This window comes from Loxodonta africana, chromosome 7, assembly GCF_030014295.1.
Source record: "Loxodonta africana isolate mLoxAfr1 chromosome 7, mLoxAfr1.hap2, whole genome shotgun sequence".
NCBI lineage: Eukaryota > Metazoa > Chordata > Mammalia > Proboscidea > Elephantidae > Loxodonta > Loxodonta africana.
Genome location: NC_087348.1, coordinates 32,912,542 through 32,934,132, shown reverse-complemented (window position 1 = coordinate 32,934,132; position 21,591 = coordinate 32,912,542). Strand labels below are relative to the sequence as shown.

General features: G+C 37.2%; 2 pseudogenes; both read right to left on the bottom strand.

The window, feature by feature from the left end:
* Window positions 1-8,219: 8,219 nt before the first annotated feature.
* Window positions 8,220-9,756, bottom strand: LOC100659510 (olfactory receptor 5W2-like; annotated as a pseudogene).
* Window positions 9,757-19,289: 9,533 nt separating this feature from the next.
* LOC135231681 (olfactory receptor 5W2-like) lies at window positions 19,290-21,034 on the bottom strand (annotated as a pseudogene).
* Window positions 21,035-21,591: the final 557 nt, after the last annotated feature.

The following is a 21,591-nucleotide window of genomic DNA, read 5'->3' as shown; positions in this document are numbered from 1 at the left end:
CCACGTCCTCTTCTGAAACTGGCCTGAATTTCTGGCAGTTCCCTGTCGACATACTGCTGCAGCCGTTTTTGAATGATCTTCAGCAAAATTTTGCTTGCGCGTGATGTTCATGATTTTGTTCTATAATTTCCACATTCGGTTGGATCACCTTTCTTGGGAATAGGCATAAATATGGATCTCTTCCAGTTGGCCAGGAAGCTGTCTTCCGTATTTCTTGGCATGGACGAGTGAGCACCTCCAGCGCTGCATCTGTTTGTTGAAACACCTCCATTGATATTCCACCAATTCCTGGAGCCTTGTTTTTTGCCAATGCCTTCAGATCAGCTTGTACTTCTTCCTTCAGTACCATCGGTTCCTGATCATACGCCACCTCTTGAAATGGTTGAATATCAACTAATTCTTTTTGGTATAATGAGTCTGTGTATTCCTTCCATCTTCTTTTGATGTTTCCTGCATCGTTTAATATTTTCCTTATAGAACCCTTCACTATTGCAACTCGAGGCTCGAATTTTTTCTTCAGTTCTTTCAGCTTGAGAAACACCGAGCGTGTTTTTCCCTTTTGGTTTTCCATCTCCAGCTCTTTGCACAAGTCATTAGAATACTTTACTTTGTCTTCTCAAGAGTTCCTTTGAAATCTTCTATTCGGTTCTCTTACTTCATCAATTCTTCCATTTGCTTTAGCTGCTCGATGCTCAAGAGTAAGTTTCAGAGTCTCCTCTGACATCCACCTTGGTCTTTTCTTTCTTTCCTGTCTTTTCAGTAACCTCTTGCTTTCTTCATGGATGGTGTCCCTGATGTCATTTCACAACTCGCTTGGTCTTTGGTCACTAGTGTTCAATGCATGAAATCTATTCTTGAGATGGTCTCTAAATTCATGTGGGATATACTCAAGGTCATATTTTGGCTCTTGTGGACTTGCTCTGATTTTCTTCAGTTTCAGCTTGAACTTGCATATGAGCAATTGATGGTCTGTTTCACAGTTAGCCCCTGGCCTTGTTCTGACTGATGATATTAAACTTTTCTATCGTCTCTTTCCACAGATGTAGTCAATTTGATTTCTGTATGTTCCACCTGACAAGGTCCATGTGTATAGTCGCTGTTTATGTTGGTGAAAGAAGGTATTTGCAACGAAGAAGTCGTTGGTCTTGCAAAATTTTATCATTCGATCTCTGGTATTGTTTCTATCTCCAAGGCCATATTTTCCAACAACTGATCCTTCTTTGTTTTCAACTTTCGCATTCCAATCACCAGTAATTATCATTGCATCTTGATTTCAAGCTTGATCAATTTCAGACTGCAACAGCTGATAAAAATCTTCTATTTCTTCATCTTTGGCCCTAGTGGTAGGTGCGTAAATTTGAATAATAGTCATATTAACTGGTCTTCCTTGTAGGCGTATGTTATTATCCTATCACTGACAGCATTGTACTTCAGGAGGGATCTTGAAATGTTCTTTTTAATGATGAATGCAACACCATTCCTCTTCAAGTTGTCATTCCCAGCATAGTAGACTATGTGATTGTCCAATTCAAAATGGCCAATACCAGTCTATTTCAGCTCACTAATGTCTAGGATATTGATGTTTATGCATTCCATTTCATTTTTGATGATTTACAATTTTCCTAGATTCATACTTTGTACATTCCCAGTTCTGATTATTAATCGATGTTTGCAGCTATTTCTTCTCATTTTGAGTTGTCCCACATCAGCAAATGAAGGTCCCAAAAGCTTTACTCCATCCACGTCATTAAGGTCAACTCTTCTTTGAGGAGGCAGCTCTTCCCCAGTCATCTTTTGAGTGCCTTCCAACCTGGGGAGCTCATCTTCCAGCACTATATCAGACGATGTTCCATTGCTATTCATAAGGTTTTCACTGGCTAATGCTTTTCAGAAGTAGACTGCTGGGTCCTTCTTCCTAGTCTGTCTTAGTCTGGAAGTTCAGCTGAAACCTGTCTTCCATGGGTGACCCTGCTGGTATCTGAATACCGGTGGCATAGCTTCCAGCATCACAGCAACACACAAGCCCCCCAGAGTACGACAAACTGACAGACATGTAGGGGAATGCACATACATACCATATGTTATTTTTCTAATCCAGTTCAGAGGTAAGCAACCTATGACCTATAAGGTTTAGTTGATCCCCTCATTCATTTATGTATCATTGCCTATGGATGATTTTATCAATACAGCAGCAAATGAGAATGGCTATAACACCAAGTTTATGGTCTCCAAAACCTAAAAAAAAAACTACCTGGCCAACTGACTGGAAAAGAACCATATTTACGCCCTGTCATGGATTGTATTGTGACCCCTTAAAAATATGTGTCAACTTGGTTAGACCATGATTCCCAGTATTGTGTGGTTGTCTTCCTTTTCATGTTTTTTAAATCATAGTCGCTGCCTGTGGTTAAAGAGGATTAGGGCCGAATGTAATACCCATACTCAGGTCACATCCCTGATCCAATATAAAGAGAGTTTTCCTGGGGTGTAGCCTGCAACACCTTTTATCTTACAAGAGATAAAAGGAAAGGAAAGCAAGCAGAGAATTGGGGACCTAATACTACCAAGTCAGCAGTGACGGGAGCAGAGCACTCTCTTTGAATTTTGGTCCCTGTTCAGAGAAGCTCCTAGTCCAGGCGAAGGTTGGTGCAACGACCTTCCTCCAGAGCTGGCAGAGAAAGAAAGACTTCCCCTGGAGCTAACACCCTGAATTTGGACTTCTCGCCTACTACCCAGTGCTGTCGACACAATTCCGACTCATAGAGACCCTATAGGACAGAGTAGAACTGCCCCATAGAGTTTCCAAGGTGCGCCTGGCGGATTCGACAGACGTTGTGAAAATAAATTTCTCTTTCTTAAAGTCACCCAGTTGTGGTATTTCTGTTATATCAGTACTAGATGACCAAAACACGCCTATTCCCAAGAAAGGCGATCCCACCAAATACAGAAATTTTTGAACAGTATTGTTAATATCACACACAAGTAAAATTTTGCTGAAGATCTTTCAAAAGTGGCTGTAGCAGTATACCAACAAGGAACTGCCAGGAATTCAATCCAGATTCAGAGGATGAAGTGGAATAAGGGAGATCACTGCTGATGTCAGATGGACCCCAGCTGAAAGCAGAGAATACCAAAATGATGCTTACCTGTGTTTTATTGACTATGCAAATGCATTCGACTGTGTGGATCATAATAAATTATAGATAACATTGTGAAGAATGGGAATTCCAGAACACTTAATTGTGCTCATGAGGAACCTGTGCACAGATCAAGAGGCAGTCATTCAAACAGAGCAAAAGGATACCGCATAGTTTGAAGTCAGGAAAGGTGTGCATCAGGGTTGTAACCTTTCACCATACCTATTAAATCTGTATGCTGAGCAAATAATCTGAGAAACTGGACTATATGAAGAAGAACGGGGCATCAGAGTTGGAGGACTCATTAATAACCTTTGATATGGATGACACAATCTTGCTTGCTCAAAGTGAAGAGGACTTGAAGCACTTACTGATGAAGATCAAAGATCACAGCCCTCAGTAGGGATTACACCTCAAAATAAAGAAAACAAAATCCTCACAACTGGACCAATAAACAATATCATGATAAATGGAGAAAAGTTAGAAGTTGTCAAGGATTTCATTTTACTTGGTTCAATAATCAACACCCATGGAAACAACAGTGAAGAAATCAAAAAAGACGCTTTGCATTGGGCAAATATGCTGCAAAGGACCTCTTCAAAGTTTTGAAGAGCAAAGATGTCACCTGGAAGACTAAGGTGTGCCTGACCCAAGCCATGGTGTTTTCAATCGCCTCATATGCATGTGAAAGCTGAGCAATGAATGAGGAAGACTAAAGAAGAATTGACGCCTTTGAATTGCGGAGTTGGCAAAAAATATTATATATAGCATGGACTGCCAAAAGAAAGAATAAACCTGTCTTGGAAGAAGTACTACCAGAACGCTTCTTAGAAGGAAGGGTGGAGACGCTACATCTCACATACTTTGGCCATGTTGTCAGAAGGAATCAGTCCCTGAAGAAAGACACCATGCTTGGCAAAGCAGAGGGTCTGTGAAAGAGAGGAAGACCCTCAACAAGATAGATTGACACAGTGGTTACAACAATAGGGTAAGCACAATGATTTTGAGAATAGTGCAGGACCGGGCAGTGTTTTGTTAGGTTGTACATGGAGTGGCTCTGAGTCAGAACCAACTCAATGGCACCTAACAACAACAAAGCCTAACATATCCTGATTCTAATGCATCCACTGCCACTCTGTCAATTTCAACTCGCAGTGACCCTGTAGAGTTTCCAAGGCTGTAAAACTACAGAAGCAAACTACCGTGTCTTTCTCTGGCAGAACTTTGGTGGTTTCGAACTGCCAACCTATTGGTTAGGAGTGCTTTAACCACTGTGTCGTCTGACTTGAACACAATGTAAATCAGTTTCTGATTGAATGTTTTGACAGAAATTTGAGTTCTTAGTTTTATGCTATTGCAAATAATATGACTTTTAATATTTTTGTACGTGTTGTGAATGGTGGATATTCACTTATTTCTCTTGGGTATAAAGCTAGGAATATGATTTTTGAGCCATCGGGCATGTGTATGCCCAGCTATAGTAGGTACTGCCATACAGTCTTCCAATGTGGGATGCCAATGCCCACTTCTACTATCAATGTATGAGAGCTATGATTTTTCTGCATTCTCACCAATACTGGATATTGTCCATTATTTTCGTTTTTGCCATTCTGTAGCTGAGGTATTGTACTCTATTGAAATTTACTTTTTATTTATCTGAGCACAAATAAAGTTGTATAACCTTTTTTCAAAATATAAAATGCATATTAAATTGTCAATGCAGACTAGGAGGCCAGTCAAAGGAGCAATTTTTAAAGGCATTTGGCTTTCTGTAACTAACATTATTAGCTGACTTCATTGTCACAGGCATTTCAGATCAAACACACTAGAGGTGCAATGTAGTCCTTTTGTAGGAAGATTAAGTCATTAATCTTTTTTTTTTTTTTTAACGTGTTCAGTAGTGGGGATGGGATTACACAACAGTAGAATCTTATATTGGTCCCTGGGAGGTGCTAACAGATTATGCTCAACTACCAGCCTAGAGGCTGGAAGCTTTTAACCCACCCCACAGCACCAAGGAAGAAAGGCCTGTGTATGTGCTTCTATAACAATTACAGTCAAGGAAACCTTGTAGAGAAGTTCCACTCCTCAATACATGGGGTCAGCATGAGTTAAAATCAACTTGGCAATATTTTTTTGTTTGTTTGTTTCAGTTTTGGTTTAGAATCCTAGATACAGAGTCAGAATTTGTCAGCTGGAACTGATTGGAGAGATAAGCTTTCTGACCTCATGTTTTAAAAAAAAAAAAAACAGGGAAAACTGGGTTTTGTGAGGAAGGGCGACTTATGAAATGGTACAATGTTTAGAGTGGCACTGCATGCCTTGCTTCTAGCATGTTTCTGGGGAAGATTTACTGGAAAGGTTAAAATTTGCTGCCTCTGTCTTTAAAAGAGCACTCCCCCTTACTAAGTCCTAGACCATTATTACTGCTCTTTTCTTACAAATGTGGTTAAACAGCCGCTATCAACAGTATAATCTGTTTGCTGTGTTTTACATATAACCAAATCACTAGCCACTCTCATGTTTAGGGATTTCATCATTAAGCCTGAAGAAAGGAGTCAAGATATAGTTTTTTTTATTAGCCCACTGGAGCCCTGGTGGTGCAGTGGTTAAGAGCTTAGCTGCTAACCGAGAGGTTGTTAGTTCAAATCAACCAGATACTCTTCACAAACCCTATGGGATAGTTCTATTCTGTCCTATAGGGTCGCTATGAGTCGGAATCAACTCAACTACAACAGGTTTTGCTTGGTTTTATTAACCCACTATCATCAGGCATTGGTAGTATAGTATTTGGATAATGATATTTACCATCAGTCATTAGTGAATGCATGAGAAGGGTGTGATGTAAAGAGAGAAGAGAATGGAAGATAGCAGTGAGGATTGTAGATAGCTTAGGATAGATTAAAGCCTTTGATATTATGTTTTTTCCATTTCTGTTGAATCCCAAGGAGAAATGGAGAAGGATTAGTTTAAGCCATCTGACAAAGTTCCTGTATGAAACATAATATCCCTAAAAAAGATTCCCATGAAGGAGTTTTTCAACTTGTCTTTGCATAAATTCAGGGAGATGATGCCTGAAATTAATCAAATTGTTTAATCCATTCCAGATATCCATTTATTGAGCTTAGAATGAATTATTTATCAGGCTTAAAATTTACTTTTCTTCAGCTCAAAGCCATTTGATGTAATTAAAGAGGCCATTTTGCCACCAAATCACTCTTTGATGGTGTCATATATAACTGTGATATGGAAGGAAGATGGGTTAATTAGAGTCCATGAATATATAATCTGAATTAGAGAAAATCTACTGAATCTGGTAATCCCCAAAACGTTGTTTGGGCATTAATATATGTGAAGCACACTTTTATGCCGTTCTGCTGTACGTAAGTACCAATTCCAAAAGAGTGTGGATTAATCGAGAAAATATTGTGGAAGAGGAATTCAAAGCAATCCCTCCCCATGCATTTTCCCACCATCTTACCTTTCACAAACATTCACAGTGTCCAAAAAAATAAATGCCATTTGGAAAAGCAGAGGAGCTCTTGGGATTTACCAGAATTCTGAAATGTTTTCATAAAATGATATTTTGCAGTGGCAGGTATATTGCCTGTGACATTCAGTGGCTTTTTAGTTTCTATGCTTGTTAGGAATAATTAACAGTGTCCTTGAGAGTTGCATCAAAAAACAAAAGAAACAAAAAAAAACCTTGCCATCAAGTTGATTCGGACTCATAGCAACCCTATAGGACAGAGTAGAGCTGCCCTATATGGTTTCCAGGGACCAGCTGGTGGGTGGGTTAGAGCTGTCAACCTTTTGGTTAGCAGCCATAGCACTTACCATTTGTATAGTCTTTTGAATATAGGATTCTATTCATGTTTTCTGAAAAAGTCACTTGCTTTCTTTTGGCTATCAAAAAACAAGACCAGAGCCCAATGAAGTAGGCACACATCAAGAAAGTACCCAAATGCATATTCTTTAATTCTGAAGTAATTAATATGCATATCTTTATAGATGCATTACCTCTAATAACCACAACCATATTATGAACATTCTTACAAGGTGTAAACAAGTATGTTCTAGGCGTATACTATTGTTTTGACTGCCATGTAAACATTACTCAAAAAATGTTATCAAGTATGTTGATATTATCATGTATGTGTTTTCCCATTCTATGTCATGGGCACAATGCAGGTGCTTGCTATAACAGGGATGGACCACTCATCATCACAGAACGCTCATAATCTCAGCTTATACACAATGATTTAACAAACCAAGTGACAGATAAAATGATACACTGAGGAGGGGGTGGTTTATGCCCAAGACTAGGGGAATTTGTCCAGGCCTGAGATAGACTGGGGAGAGGGAACGAAAGGAAGTTTTCCTAGAGGAAGGGAGGGGAGAGTTAAGAATTACAGCACAAGGATGGGCTTCACCAAGTTTCCTTCTTTTTGTTCTTCTATAGCTAATAATTTGAGGCTTCATTTTCTCTAAAAAGTCATAAGAATATCCACCTCATGACCACTAATTGCCAATCCTTCTGCCTCAAATGCTTTCCTCTCCCCCACTTTGCGTATCCATTCATCATTTAGATCAGAAAATATATGAGCCCACTTCAAAGAAGTTTTTCTTCTTTTCCCAGTAGATTGAGACATTTTACTGTGGATTAAGAGTAACTTACCTTATCATTTCATGATGTTATTATGAATTATTTGAATTATTAGTTAATTAAAGTTTATCATTTACACTGAATTATAGAGTTCATTAGTATAGAAACCACTGGATTGGCCATAAAATACAAAACCCCTAGAAGTATAGTAGATGTTGAATAAATAACCAATAACTCCTGGAATAATTCAGTTAATGCATACAGGACACATTGAACAAATAAAATTTTGAAACACTAATAAGGAGACCAGAAAGTTTTCTAAAATTAGAAAGCACTATATTTAAATTGAAGACACATAAGAAAATATAGCATATTGAGGAAAGTACTTAATAATTGGTATAGTAGGTAATTTGTATAAATACTGTATTAAAGAATTTGAGACCACGTTATACTATACTATATGATTTGAAGAAAACTGCAACTTCGTATGTGTGTGTTTAACTATTTAAAACCACATTTTATTTTTGAGCTTTTCCAGAGCTTCTTTCACATCTTTATTTCTTAGGCTGTATATCAGCGGGTGTAACACAGGAATAACAAGGGTATAAAACAATGAGGCCATCTTGTCTTGATCTAGGGAGTAGGCAGAACTTGGTCGGAAATATGTAAAGAGCATAGTTCCCTGGAAAATTGCAACAGCAGTAAAGTGGGAGGTGCAGGTGGAGAAAGCTTTGAACCTTCCCTCAGCAGAGCGGATCTTTAAGACTGAGAGGATGATGTCACAGTAAGAGACGAGAACCCGTGAAACGGTACTCAGTTCAATGAAGCCAAAAGTGGTGAATATCACTAATTCATTGACCCGCATGTCCGAACAAGATAGCAGCAGAAGCGGAGGAATATCACAAAAGCAATGATTAATTTCACTTGACCCACAGAAACATAGACGGAAAGTTAATGTCGTATGTATCAAAGTGTCCACCATGCCCACCAGGTAAACCCCAGCCATGAGCACGGAGCACACCCTGCTGGACATGTTGACTGTATAGAGCAAGGGGTTGCTAATGGCCTTGTACTGATCAAAGGCCATCACTGCCAGCAGGAGACACTCAGAATCTGCAAAGACACAGAAGATGAAGAATTTCAGAGCACAGCCGTAGAAGGAAATTGATTTGTCCTTGTCTTAAGAGGTCCACCAGCATCTTGGGCCCAGCTGCTGTGGAATAGCAGAGGTCACAGAAGGAGAGGTGGCTGAGGAAAAAGTACATTGGTGTTTGAAGCTGGGAGTCCATTCTAATTAAAATGATCATTCCAAGATTTGCCACAAGAATAATGAGATAAACAACCAGAAACAAGGTGAATATGGTCACTTTGATCTCAGGGTTATTAGTAATTCCCACGAGGCGGAATCCAGTCAAGGAGGAGCAATTCTCTCCAGCCATTCTTCCTTGTTCTTTTTCTAAATGGTTATAAAAATAATCAAGACAATGACAGATCAGGGTTTAACTCTGTTGGACAGCCACAAAATATTATCAGAAGGCAGAACACTTTCTTTCTCTAAATTGTCTTCTTTATCCTAGGAAATTAGCCCAGATAAATGTCACTAACAAAGTGGCATTGTTGTTATTAACAAAATCCAAACTGTCTTGACTAGAGAGGAGCTTTGATACGTCCCTCTCGGTATCCGACGTTTGTGTCCTGTCTGAGGCAGCAGGTCTGAATAAATCCAAGGCTCGTTCCCGATTTTAAACGATAAACCCCCCGCTTTTCAGGAAGACGCAGCCGGAAGACACGGGCCTCAGGGTCGGACGCGCAGAGAGCACTACCTAGCTGCGCCACAGAAGGGATCACAGTTTTTGTATTCATACAGAAATATAATTGATTTATTCAGAAACTATAAATGATACAGCACATAAGTTAATAAATGAAAGTTCTTACGGTACTTTGGTGTATGATGTCTTTAGTGTTATCTGAATAACCAAACATGAATACAATCTGTTTTATCCAACTTTTCCATCACCCTCGTCTCCTCTTTGCTGACCACGTGTTGTCCGGTTACATGACTGACCAGATCCCGAGGGATACGCCCACTGACAAACTGAAGAGAAATCATACACAGTGGGAAATACAGGATTTAACATACACTCTGTAGGTCTTTGGATTTTTACATTGAATTTTCCATAAAAATTGAAAATAGAAAGAAGAATAATAAGTGTTTCAAGAAATATTAAGGGTTCATTTCCTTGTGTGACTCTGTGTGTGTGTCTGTTAGTGTGTGTGGATCTCTCTGTTAGTACATAAATATTGAAATGGGAATGGTGCTCTGATTTTTATTTCTTTCTGTACTTATGTATTATAGTGTGTGTTCCATATGAACTAGAATTTATACATATTGGTATTTTTAATGTTTACCTCAACTATGGAAACCCTGGTGGCGTAGTGGTTAAGTGCTATGGCTGCTGACCAAATGGTCGGCAGTTCGAATCCACCAGGTGCTCCTTGGAAACTCTGTGGGGCAGTTATACTCCTTCCTATAGGGTGGCAATGAGTCGGAATTGACTCAAGGGCACTGTTTTTTGTTTTTTTTTTAACCTCAGCTATGATTGGAATAGCAGTAGGACAAATCTTAAATTCACATATGTAGTGAAATCACTTAAACAGTAATAAAAAGTAATGATTTCCTTATGAATTTTAGTTAAAATATAAATTAATAACATATTTACTCATACAAATGAGGTCAGTCAAATTCACACAGCTTTAACAAGATATGGTTTGGCTGTTAGATTGCAGAGTTTAATTAGGCACATACCCAGCATAAGTAGGTACAAAATGATTAATTTACAAGGTCCTCAATATTTGACTCCCTGCTTTTCAAAAAAAAAAATTTTTTTTTCCTCTACGGTCTCTTAATTTGTCAATTCAGAATCCTACCTGAGATGAGCATGTCCTTCTGTTCTGATTTTGGGTAGGTGAACACTAGACAGGTCACATTTTATTTTTACTCAGTGACATTTGGGACTTAGGTCTCTAAAGCCTGTGCCCTCATTTTTCTGTGTTGTGTAAACATGGGATTAATTAGATTCCTTGTTCTGTATTTTTCCCCTGTGAATGTTGCAACAACTTTAGCAAAGACTGAAGTTTTTATACACACTCATCAATGTCCAGTAACAATTGAGTTTAATGCTATGCTTTATGGCCACCTTGAATCTACAATATCCTTCAGTCACATCACACGTCTAATGAAGCTGAAATCCCCTCTACTAAGTGATTTGCATATCTTTTCCATTGTCCATCCTGTGTTCTTTTTTTTTTTTTTTTCTTTCCCACTTCTGAAGAAACTTCTTTACTACCTTATTTAGATATGACAATCCTATAATGGTTTTTATTTCATTAGTCACTGTCTGATTCTCTTCCCCCACCCACATGTCACCCACCCCCAATCCAATGATTTTATGAATGTATAACATCCATTACACATAATCCAATCTGTCTTGAATTTTTTTTCTGTTTATATTTATTTCTCTCAAAATTCTTAGTCTCTAGAATAAGAATTTCCAAAAGTAACGGGTCATTATATGTTTGGTCTTAAGTATTTTCTGGTTCTTTGGTGGATAAAGAACGGAGAGCAGAAATAAACAGACTTTAAGGGCTCTTTCTACTCTTATAGTTGATAGGTGCAATGATGAATCTTTTTAAAGAAACATATGTGTTAGTATGATACTTTCAAGAAAACATAAACTTAGTTCTCTTTTGTCTCTCTTTCTTTCTCTATCTATCTATGTTGTTGTTAGGTGCCTCCAGTCAGGTCCAACTCATAGCGACCCTATGTAAAACAGAATGAAACACTGCCCTGTTCTGTGCCATACTCATAATCTGTGTTATGCTTGAGTTCATTACTGCAGCCACTGTGTCAATACATCTTGTTGAGAGTCTTTCTCCTTTTCGCTGATGCTGTTCTTCACTGAGCCTGAGGTCTTCCTCCAGGGACTGATCCTCCCACATAACATGTCCAAAGTATGTGACTCATAGTTCCTGCCATCCTTGCTTCTAAGGATTGAATTCTGCTTGTGCTTCTTCCAAGACAGATTTGTTCATTCTTCTGGCAGTCCATGGAATATTCTATATTTTAACCAACACCATAATTCAAAGGTGTCAGTTCTTTGGTCTTCCTTATTCATTGTCTAGCTTTTGCATGCATATGAGGTGATTGAAAACACCATGGCATGGGTCAGGCACACCTGAGTCTTCAAGATGACATCTTTGCTCTTTAACACTTTACAGAGGTCTTTTGTAGCAGATTTGCCCAATGAAATGTGTCTTTTGACTTCTTGACTACTGTTTCTGTGGGTGTTGATTGTGAATCCAAGAAAAATGAAATCCTTGACAACTTCAGTGTTTTCTCCATTTATCATAATGTTTTTTTATGGTCCAGTTGTGAGAATTTTGTTTTCTTCATGTTAAAGTATAATCCATACTGAATATTGTGGCCTTTGATCTTCATAAGTAAGTGTTTCAAGTCCTCCTCACTTTCAGCAATCAAGGTTTTGTCATTTCCATAAGGCAGGTTGTTAATGAGTCTTTCTCCAATCCTGCTGTCTCATTCTTCTTCATGTAGTCCATCTACTCGGATTATTTGCACAGCATACGGATCGAACAAACCAAATTCAAACCCATTGCCATTCAGTTGATTTGGACTCGTAGCAACCCCATAGGACAGAGTAGAACTGACCCAAAGGGTTTCCAAGGAGTGGGGATGGATTCAAACTGCTGACCTTTTGGTTAGCAGCCAAATACTTAACCACTGAACCAACAGGGTTCTACTGATTAAATAGGTATTTTGAGAGGATACAACCCTGACACCCAGCTTTCCTGATTTTAAACCATGCAGTATCCCTTGTTCTAATGACTGGCTCTTGATCTATGTTCAGGTTCCTCATGAGCACAATTAAGCGTTCTGGAATTCACATTCTTCCCTATGTTATCCGTAATTTGTTATGATCCACACAGTTGAATGCCTTTGCATAGTTAATAAAACACAGGTAAACATCTTTCTGGTATTCTCTGCTTTCATTCAGGATCCATCTGACATTACCCGTGTATCCCAAGTTCCATATCCCCTTCTGAATCCACTTTGAATTTCGGGCAGTTCCCTGCTGATGTAATGCTGCAACTGCTTTTAAATGATATTAAGCAAAACTTTCCTTGTCTGTGATATTATTGATATTGTTCAATAATTTCCACAGTTGGATGGATCACCTTTCTTTGGAATAGGCATAAATATGGATCTCTTCCAGTTAGCTGGCCAGGTGGCTGTCTTCCAAATTTCTTGGCTTAAAGGAATGACCACTTCCAGCGCTGCATCTCTTTGTTGAAACATCTCAGTTGGTATTCCGTCAATTCCCTGACTCTTGTTTTTTGCCAATGTCTTCAGTGTAGTTTGGACTTCTTCCTTTAGTATCATCGGTTCCTGATCATATGCTACCTCCTGAAATGGTTAAATGCTGACCAATTCTTATTGGTGTAATGACTCTGTGTATTCCTTCCATCTTCTTTGGATGCTTGCTGTGTCATTTAATATTTTCTCTGTAGAATCCTTCAATATTGCAACTCAAGACTTGAATTTTTTCTTCAGTTCTTTCAGCTTGAGCAATGCTGAAAGTGATCTTCCCTTTCAGCAGAGAAGAACAGGCGTCTGCACATGTCATTGTAATACTTTACTTTGTCTTCTCAAGTCACCCTTTGAAATCTTCTCTTCAGTTCTTTTATTTCATCATTTCTTCCTTTTGCTTTAGCTATTTGATGTTCAAGAGCAAGTTTCAGAGTATTTTCTGACATCCATCCTGGTCTTTTCTTTCTTTCCTGTCTTTTCAATGATTTCTTGCTTTCTTCATGTATGATGTCCTCCCACAACTCATCTGGTCTACGATCATTTGTGTTCAATGTGTCAAATCTATTCTTTAGATGGTCTCTAAATTCAGATAGGGTATACTCAAGGTCGTACTTTAGTTCTCAGGCACTTGTTTCAATTTTTGTCAGTTTCAACTTAGGCTTACATATTAGCATTTGAACTTATATATGAGCTATGTATGTATGTATATATATATATATGTTTTCATATGTAAAAATCCATTGGTGTAGTGTCCATTCTGACTCATAGCAACCATAAAGCACAGAGTAGAACTGCCCCATAGAGTTTGCAATGAGCTCCTGGCAGATTCGAACTGCTGACCTTTTTGTTAGGAGCTGTAGCACCTAACCACTATGCCACCAGGGTTTCAGATATATCTATATGTGTATAGATAGGTATATATATACCAAAATAATTTTTTTTTTTAAATCAACCACAAAAAACTTTTTGGTATTATTCTTCATTAAGCATATGGACAATTGGGAGGTACTAGAAACATGATTTTCTACCCACTCACTCTTCCCTCTATCTCCATAGTAATCAATGTATTTTGCCACACTCCCTGAATGTTAGTCCACCATTTCGGTTGCCTTGGCCTTGACAGGACTTCTTCATCAGGGCCCAGAGCTCAATCATGTCTTTATTTTGTTCTAAATCATAAAAATATCTGTCCTCTCTTCCTTCTATAAATGTGTACTTTAAGTACCTTTTCATTCAACAATGAACTTTCAGGGCCACAAGTATGATTTTAAATATAGTCCATTGTAGCGTTCTTACTAATGACAGGTGTTTTCATATATTACCTTTTCACAATATATTATGTATTTCTTGTATTATCTTATGCATCCTAAGTTTTCTCTAACAATTTCATTATATAAATGTGGAAAGTGAAACCAGAGCTAGTAAATAAACATCTGGAGGATCACTGGCATTAAGTTTATCTGACTCTAAAGCATTTGCTCACAACTGATGCCTGACTATGGTGTAATAAAACAGATTGCTCTTTAAAAATAACTTCCTTTGCCACTCTTAGGGCTTTATAGTGCTTTTATGTTAAAACCAAGGTTGCAAATACACAAAAATAGCAATCCAAATATTTTCAGAGATCTAAGAGAACATGAAAGTCACCAAAGTCCCACCAAATCAGGATTCTAACAACGATTAAGTTTAGAGGATAGCAAATAGAAAGTGTCACCAGATTTGAAACATAATCTATTTTATTTATCTTAGCTGAACACTTCAACATTAACTCTGGTGTGAAATGGGGTACTGTATTGCACGATTCCAGGGAGGGCATAAATAATAAGAAAGATGGTATCACCTGAAGTTGTACAAGATGGCAGTCCTGTGAAAGTTGACTGTATTGGCCACATTCTGAGTAATATTTGATAATTGTGAATTGTTTCAGGACACTGACAAGCTCACATTTCTATGTTTATTAAACATCTACTGTCCATTGATATTCTTAGATAATTCTTAATAATTATATACAACCATGGTACCTTGTATCTTAATGCAGTTCACTTATTTCTTTACGACATAAGAAATAATTGTGAAATTTGCATATACAGAAAAAAAAAAAAAAGAAGTGATAGACATAAGCCAGTGAATCTACTCAACATTCCAGATAATTTCTTGTTTGTTTTGAACCCTCACTGGGAGTAGACAGAAACAGCCTTTTTCATTTTTCTTATAAAGCATGATCATGCCTTAAGCTGCACTCATTAAAATAAAGTATTCCTGATATTGAGCAAAATGCTGTTAGTTGATACATTTCAATGATTTTTCATATTTCTTTGTAATTTTTTACATTATGATTCCAATACTACAATACCCAATGTACTCCTATACTAGATATTATTGAGACAAAGATCCAACAACCTCACTAATTGTTAGTAATTGTCCACCAAGTAATCTCATGAAGTTGATGCCTTTATGTTACTCAAGAGCTTTGCTACAATTACCTACTTTTCTGGTGCACATTTGGAAGAGGCGAAGTCATTCTTGATCTTATTCTTCTAATTTCTTTCCAATCTAATTTTCCCCTCAAGCATTTTCCTGTCTCCTGGGATGCCAAATTCACTCTAGCTACACTCTAATTAGGCAAGACCCATACGTTTCCTACCAAAACATGACTGTCCCTCCAGACTATCTAGTCTAACTTCCTTTCCACCCTTCCCATTAAAACTGAACCATGGTGGCTATATTCTCATTAAAAATTGGATAAGCTATTTAACCTCCCAAAAGTATTTATATTTAATTGAAAATGGATTCCTTATATCATGGGGAAAAAATGATTTAAGGCAGAATTTAAGACATCAGAAGGAAGCAAGTTAGGAAAAAAATAAAAACGGTACCTAAACAAATCCCCTAATGTCACTGGTGCCACTAACACAATGCAAACGTTTACTTATAAGCACACTTCCTTCAGAAAATAGTTGTCTTGCCCTAGGGCATGGGCTTTTTGAAATAAATTAAGTGTGTATACTGATATCAGTGTACATTAACTTTCATTGCAAGACAACAAGTTTTAATTATAAAAAGAATAATTATTCACTGAAATATCTGATGAAAATTTCACCTTTAATTTTCCAAAAAATATGTCAAAATTTATTGTACACAAGGCATTGATACAAATCAAAATTTATACTTAAGAGATTTTGAAATTTCTTACAATCAAATGGTGAATAGGCTATGTTTAGAAAAGTCTTTTGGTGTGTAAGAAACACATAAAAAATACTCAAGTAATAGATGCACAGTTACAGGAATTTTTACAAAACAAAAATACCTTTAAACTTGCATAACTTGCATACAGACCAAGAAACAAAATATTGTCTTTCTACATCTTCCTTCTTAAGTCATAAGCCCATTATCTGCAGGGTTAACTACTTTCCTAACTTTTATTATGATAGATTGTTTTCTGACTCATACATGAGTGTATACTTAGAGTATGTGCTGTTTTCAACATCGTGTTTGTAAGAGCCTTCCTTGTTGTTGCATGCAGTTGTAGGAAATTCATTTTCACTCTTGTATGGTGGATATTCCATTGTATAAATATATCATCATTTATTTATCTGTTCTAATTTTTTTAATGTTGATAGGCAGTTGAATTGTTTTCCTTTTTCCTATTAGCAATAATACCGCTGTGAACATTCTTATGCATGTCTTTCGGTGGAGATGTACACATTTCTCTTTGGTGGTAAACTAGGAATTGGAATATGATACATACACTCAGATTTTTGCCAAACTGTTTTCCTAAATAGGAGATGCCTCACCAATGTATGAAATATCTGGTTGGTCCACACAATCACCAATCCTTAATATGATTGTTATTTTAAGTTTAGCCATTAGGTAGAACATGTTATTTTATTCATGACTAAGAAGGTTGGAGATCCACTTTTATGAAGTGCCCATTAAAATAAGAATGTGGAGTAAGAGACAGGTTAAATGTGTCTATCTTAGTGGTACTGGGAATCCTGCATCACATGTTATTTTACTGTTATCATTGTCACTGTCATTTCAGGTAAAACTGGCCTAGAGATGCAACACAGTCCTTTGAATAAATATCGTACCACCCAGCTGTTTTATTTACATATTTAATCTCTCCTAAATAAATTAAAGCAGTAATAGCATAATGTATATATAGATACAGAACATGCCAGTTGGAAAGCACAATAAATTATCTAGTTAACACCTCTCTTTTCACAGAGAAGGAACTAAGGTCCAAAGAAAACAGGATTTGTTAAAGGTCACACTTACTGTAAATTTAGACAGAGACTCAGACCTATTTTTCCCTTTATTACTTTCCTAGTTCATAGTATGTTTCTAGAGTGGATATCAAACTACCTTAGAATTACTGCACTTAATAGTGAAAAACACACTGGATTATTAAACATTATTACCTTTTCAGTTTATCAAATTTTTCTAGCTAGGTTATCACCAATATGTAGCTAATGGTTAGTATTATCATACCTATATCACTATGAGTCAGAACCGACTTAATGGTACCTAACAACAACAACAACGTACTCTAATCTGTGATGACTGTGTTATGCTCGTGTTTAGGTATACCGGTGCTGTGTAGAAGGAATCAGCTAAGATTTAAAAAAAAAAAAAAGCCAAAAGTATTAATTCATTATAAACAGGGATGGCTAATGTCTTATTTCTTATTAATGTCTGAAATATTATTAAATAACAATATTTTAGATGGTGGGAAGATGAGAAGCATAAGAGTTGGAAAGACAGAGTGAAGGAAAAGGGTAGGTTTGAATTAGAGTAGGATAGATTAAAATATTTGAATATTAGCTTTCCCTATAGAAGACCGAGATAGAAAGGTCTTACAAGTCATCTGCCCAAACCCCTAGGTGAATCATGAATTCCCCAAACAATGTGTCTAATGAGGGATTATTCATCCTCTGCTTGTACAGATTTAGGCACAGGGATCTTATAAATTTTACAAATCAGCTTATTCCATTTAGGCACTCTTTTATTGAGCTTAAAATGCTTTATTGAATGAAATTAAAGTATCCTGTTTAGAATTAGAATGCATCATCATAATTCTATGAGTTTATAGGGGTCAATACGCAGGTAAAATTTGACTTTAAACACATTACAATCATCATATGGAAGAGCTATGTGCTACCTAGATGGTAGCTTTGTACCTTCTGATATAGAGGAAACTCATTAGACCCTTCTTTGCTTGGAATTTAATATGATTTGAAAGAACGCCTGCATGCTGCTATTCAAGACAGCAACTAGTCCATAGGTAACATTTCCAAGAGAGCAAGGATTAATTGAGAAGTGTTTAGGTCCAAAAGAAGCATCACCCATTGTCTTAGGCTGTGCTCTCTAGAGAAGCAAAACTAGTAAAACATATAAGTATATATAGAGATTTATACCAAGGGTATGGCTCACAAGATTGTAGAGGCTGGAAGGTCCCAAGTCCCTGGGTCAGGATAGAAATTTCTCCTGGTTCACATAGCCACAGGGGCTAGTGAACCCAAGATCAACAGGTTAGAGAAGTGGGCTTTTGCTCACAGATTGTGAAGATCCATGAATCCCAACATTGGCAGGCAAGACCGCAGGTAAGCTGCTAGCTCAAGTCCCGAGAACCAGAGATCAGACAAACAGCATGTTTCTGAACCAGCCTCTTGCTTGTTCTTGGCTATCAAAAAACTAGAACAGAGCCCAATGAAGTAGGCACACATCAAGAAAGTACCCAAATGCATGTTCTTTAATTCTCAAGTAATTAATATGCATATCTTTGTAGATCCATTACCTCTAATAACCACAACCATATTATGAACTTTATTACAAGGTGTAAAAAGAATATTCAAGGAATACACTATTCTCTCAGTTAATTTTGTTTTGACAGCCATGTAAACATAACTCAAAAACTGTTATCGAATATGTTGATTTTATCATGTATCTGTTTCCCCATTCTATGTCATGGACATAATGCAGGTGCTTGTTATAACAGGGATGAAACAGTCCTGATCACAGAATGCTCTTAATCTCAGTTTATATGCAATGATTTAACAAACCAAGTGACAGATAAAATGAGGCCCTGAGGAGAGGGTAGCTTATGAACCAAGACTAGGAGAATTTGTCCAGGCCTGAGATGGGGTGAAGAGGGGTAATGAAAGAAAGGTAGGGGTGAGTTAAGAATTATATAGCACAGGATAGGCTTCACCAAGGTCCTTCTCTTTGATCTTCAATATCTAATAATTTAGGCCTTCATTTCCTCCAAAAAGACAGTCATATCCACCTCAGGACCACTAATTGCTGACCCTCCTGCCTAGAATAAGTTCCTCTCCCCCACTTTGCAGCTCCTTTCATTATTTAAATCAGAAACTACATGTGCCCATTTCAAAGAAGTTTTTCTTCTTTTCACAGTAGAATGAGACATTTTACACTGGATTAAGAGCACCTTGCTTTTTCATTTCATGATGTTTTATAGTTTTCATGAATAATTTGAGTTATTAGCTAATTAAAGTTCACCATTTACACTGGATTATAGAATCCATTGCTATAGAAACCACTGGATTGATCATAAAATACAAAATGTCAAGAAGTATAGTAGATGTTAAATAGGCTATCAATACTCCTGGAATAATTCAGTTAATGCATAAAAAACAAAAATAATTGAACAAATAAAATTTGTATACACTAATAAGGAGACTGGGACATTTTCTAAAGTTAGTACTGTGTTTAAAGTGAAGACACATAAGAAAGTAAAGCATATATAGGAACCCACTCCGAAAAAGTACCTAATAATTGGTATAGTAGAGAATTAGTATAAATACTCACTGTATTAAGACTCTGAGACCACATTATCCTGTACCATATGATTTGAAGAAAACTGTTTATGTGTGTGTATAACTATTTAAAACAGTTTTTTATTTTCCAGTTTTTCCAGAGCCTCTTTCACATCCTTGTTCCGTAGACTATAAATCAGAAGGTTTAACATGGGGATGACAAGGTTGTAAAACAACAAGATCATTTTGTCTTGATCTAGAGAGTAGGCAGAACTTGGTCGGAAATATGTAAAGAGCACAGTTCCCTGGAAAATTGCAACAGCAGTAAAGTGGGAGGTGCAGGTGGAGAAAGCTTAGAACCTTCCCTCAGCAGAGCGGATCTTTAAGACTGAGAGGATGATGTAACAGTAAGAGACGAGAACCCAGGAAATGGTACTCAGTTCAATGAAGCCAAAATATCACTAACTCATTGACCTGCGTATCTGAACAAGATAGCAACAGAAGTGGAGGAACGTCACAGAAGAAATGATTAATTTCATTTGACCCACAGAAACATAAGTGGAAAGTTAATGTGGTATGTATCGAAGCATCCACCACGCTCACCAGGTAAATCCCAACCACAAGCACGGAGCACACCTTGCTGGACATGTCGACTGTATAGAGCAAGGGGTTGCTAATGGCCTTGTACCTATCAAAGGCCATCACTGCCAGCAGGAGACACTCAGAATCTGTAAAGATACAGAGGATGAAGAACTGCAGAGCACAGCCATAGAAGGAAATTGATTTGTCTTTGGCTAAAAGGTCCACCAGCATCTTGGGTCCAACTGCTGTGGAATAACAGAAGTCACAGAAAGAGAGGTGGTTGAGGAAAAAGTACATTGGTGTTTGAAGCTGGGAGTCCATTCTAATTAAAATGATCATTCCAAGATTTGCCACAAGAATAATGAGATAAACAACCAGAAACAAGGTGAATATGGTCACTTTGATCTCAGGGTTATTAGTAATTCCCACGAGGTGGAATTCAGTCAAGGAGGAGCAATTTTCTCCATCCATTCTTCTTTGTTCTTATTCTAAATGGTTATAAAAACGATCAAGACAATGATCAGGGTTTAACTCTGGTAGACATCCACGAAACATTCTCTGTAAGGCAGAACATTTTCTTTCTGTAAATTGTCTTCTTTATCCTAGGAAACTAGTTCAGATAAATGTCACTGAAAAAGAGGCATTTTTATGTTATTGAAAAAATTCCAAATGTCTTGAATAGAAAGTTCAGAAACTTTGATTCCAAATCCATATGTCACTCTTGATATATGACAATTATATTTTATCTGAGGCAGTAGGTTTGAATAAAACTAAAGCTCATTCCAGATTCAAAATGATATTTGAAAGCAAAACAATCGAAGACTAGGCCAGAAGATACAGGCCTGAACATCGGACGTGTAAAAATAAATACCTGGTTGCACCAAAAAAGTGATCACATTTTTTTGTATTCGTCTAGAAACATAATTGATTTTAAAGATTCAGCAACAGCGAATGGTCCTGCATACAAGTTAATAAAGGCAAGTTACAATGTTACTGTTTTGGTGTATGATTTCTTTACATTTTTCTGAATAGTGAAACATGACTACAACACGTTTATTTGACTTGTCTATTACATTTCATCTCCTCTGTGCCGACCATTTATAG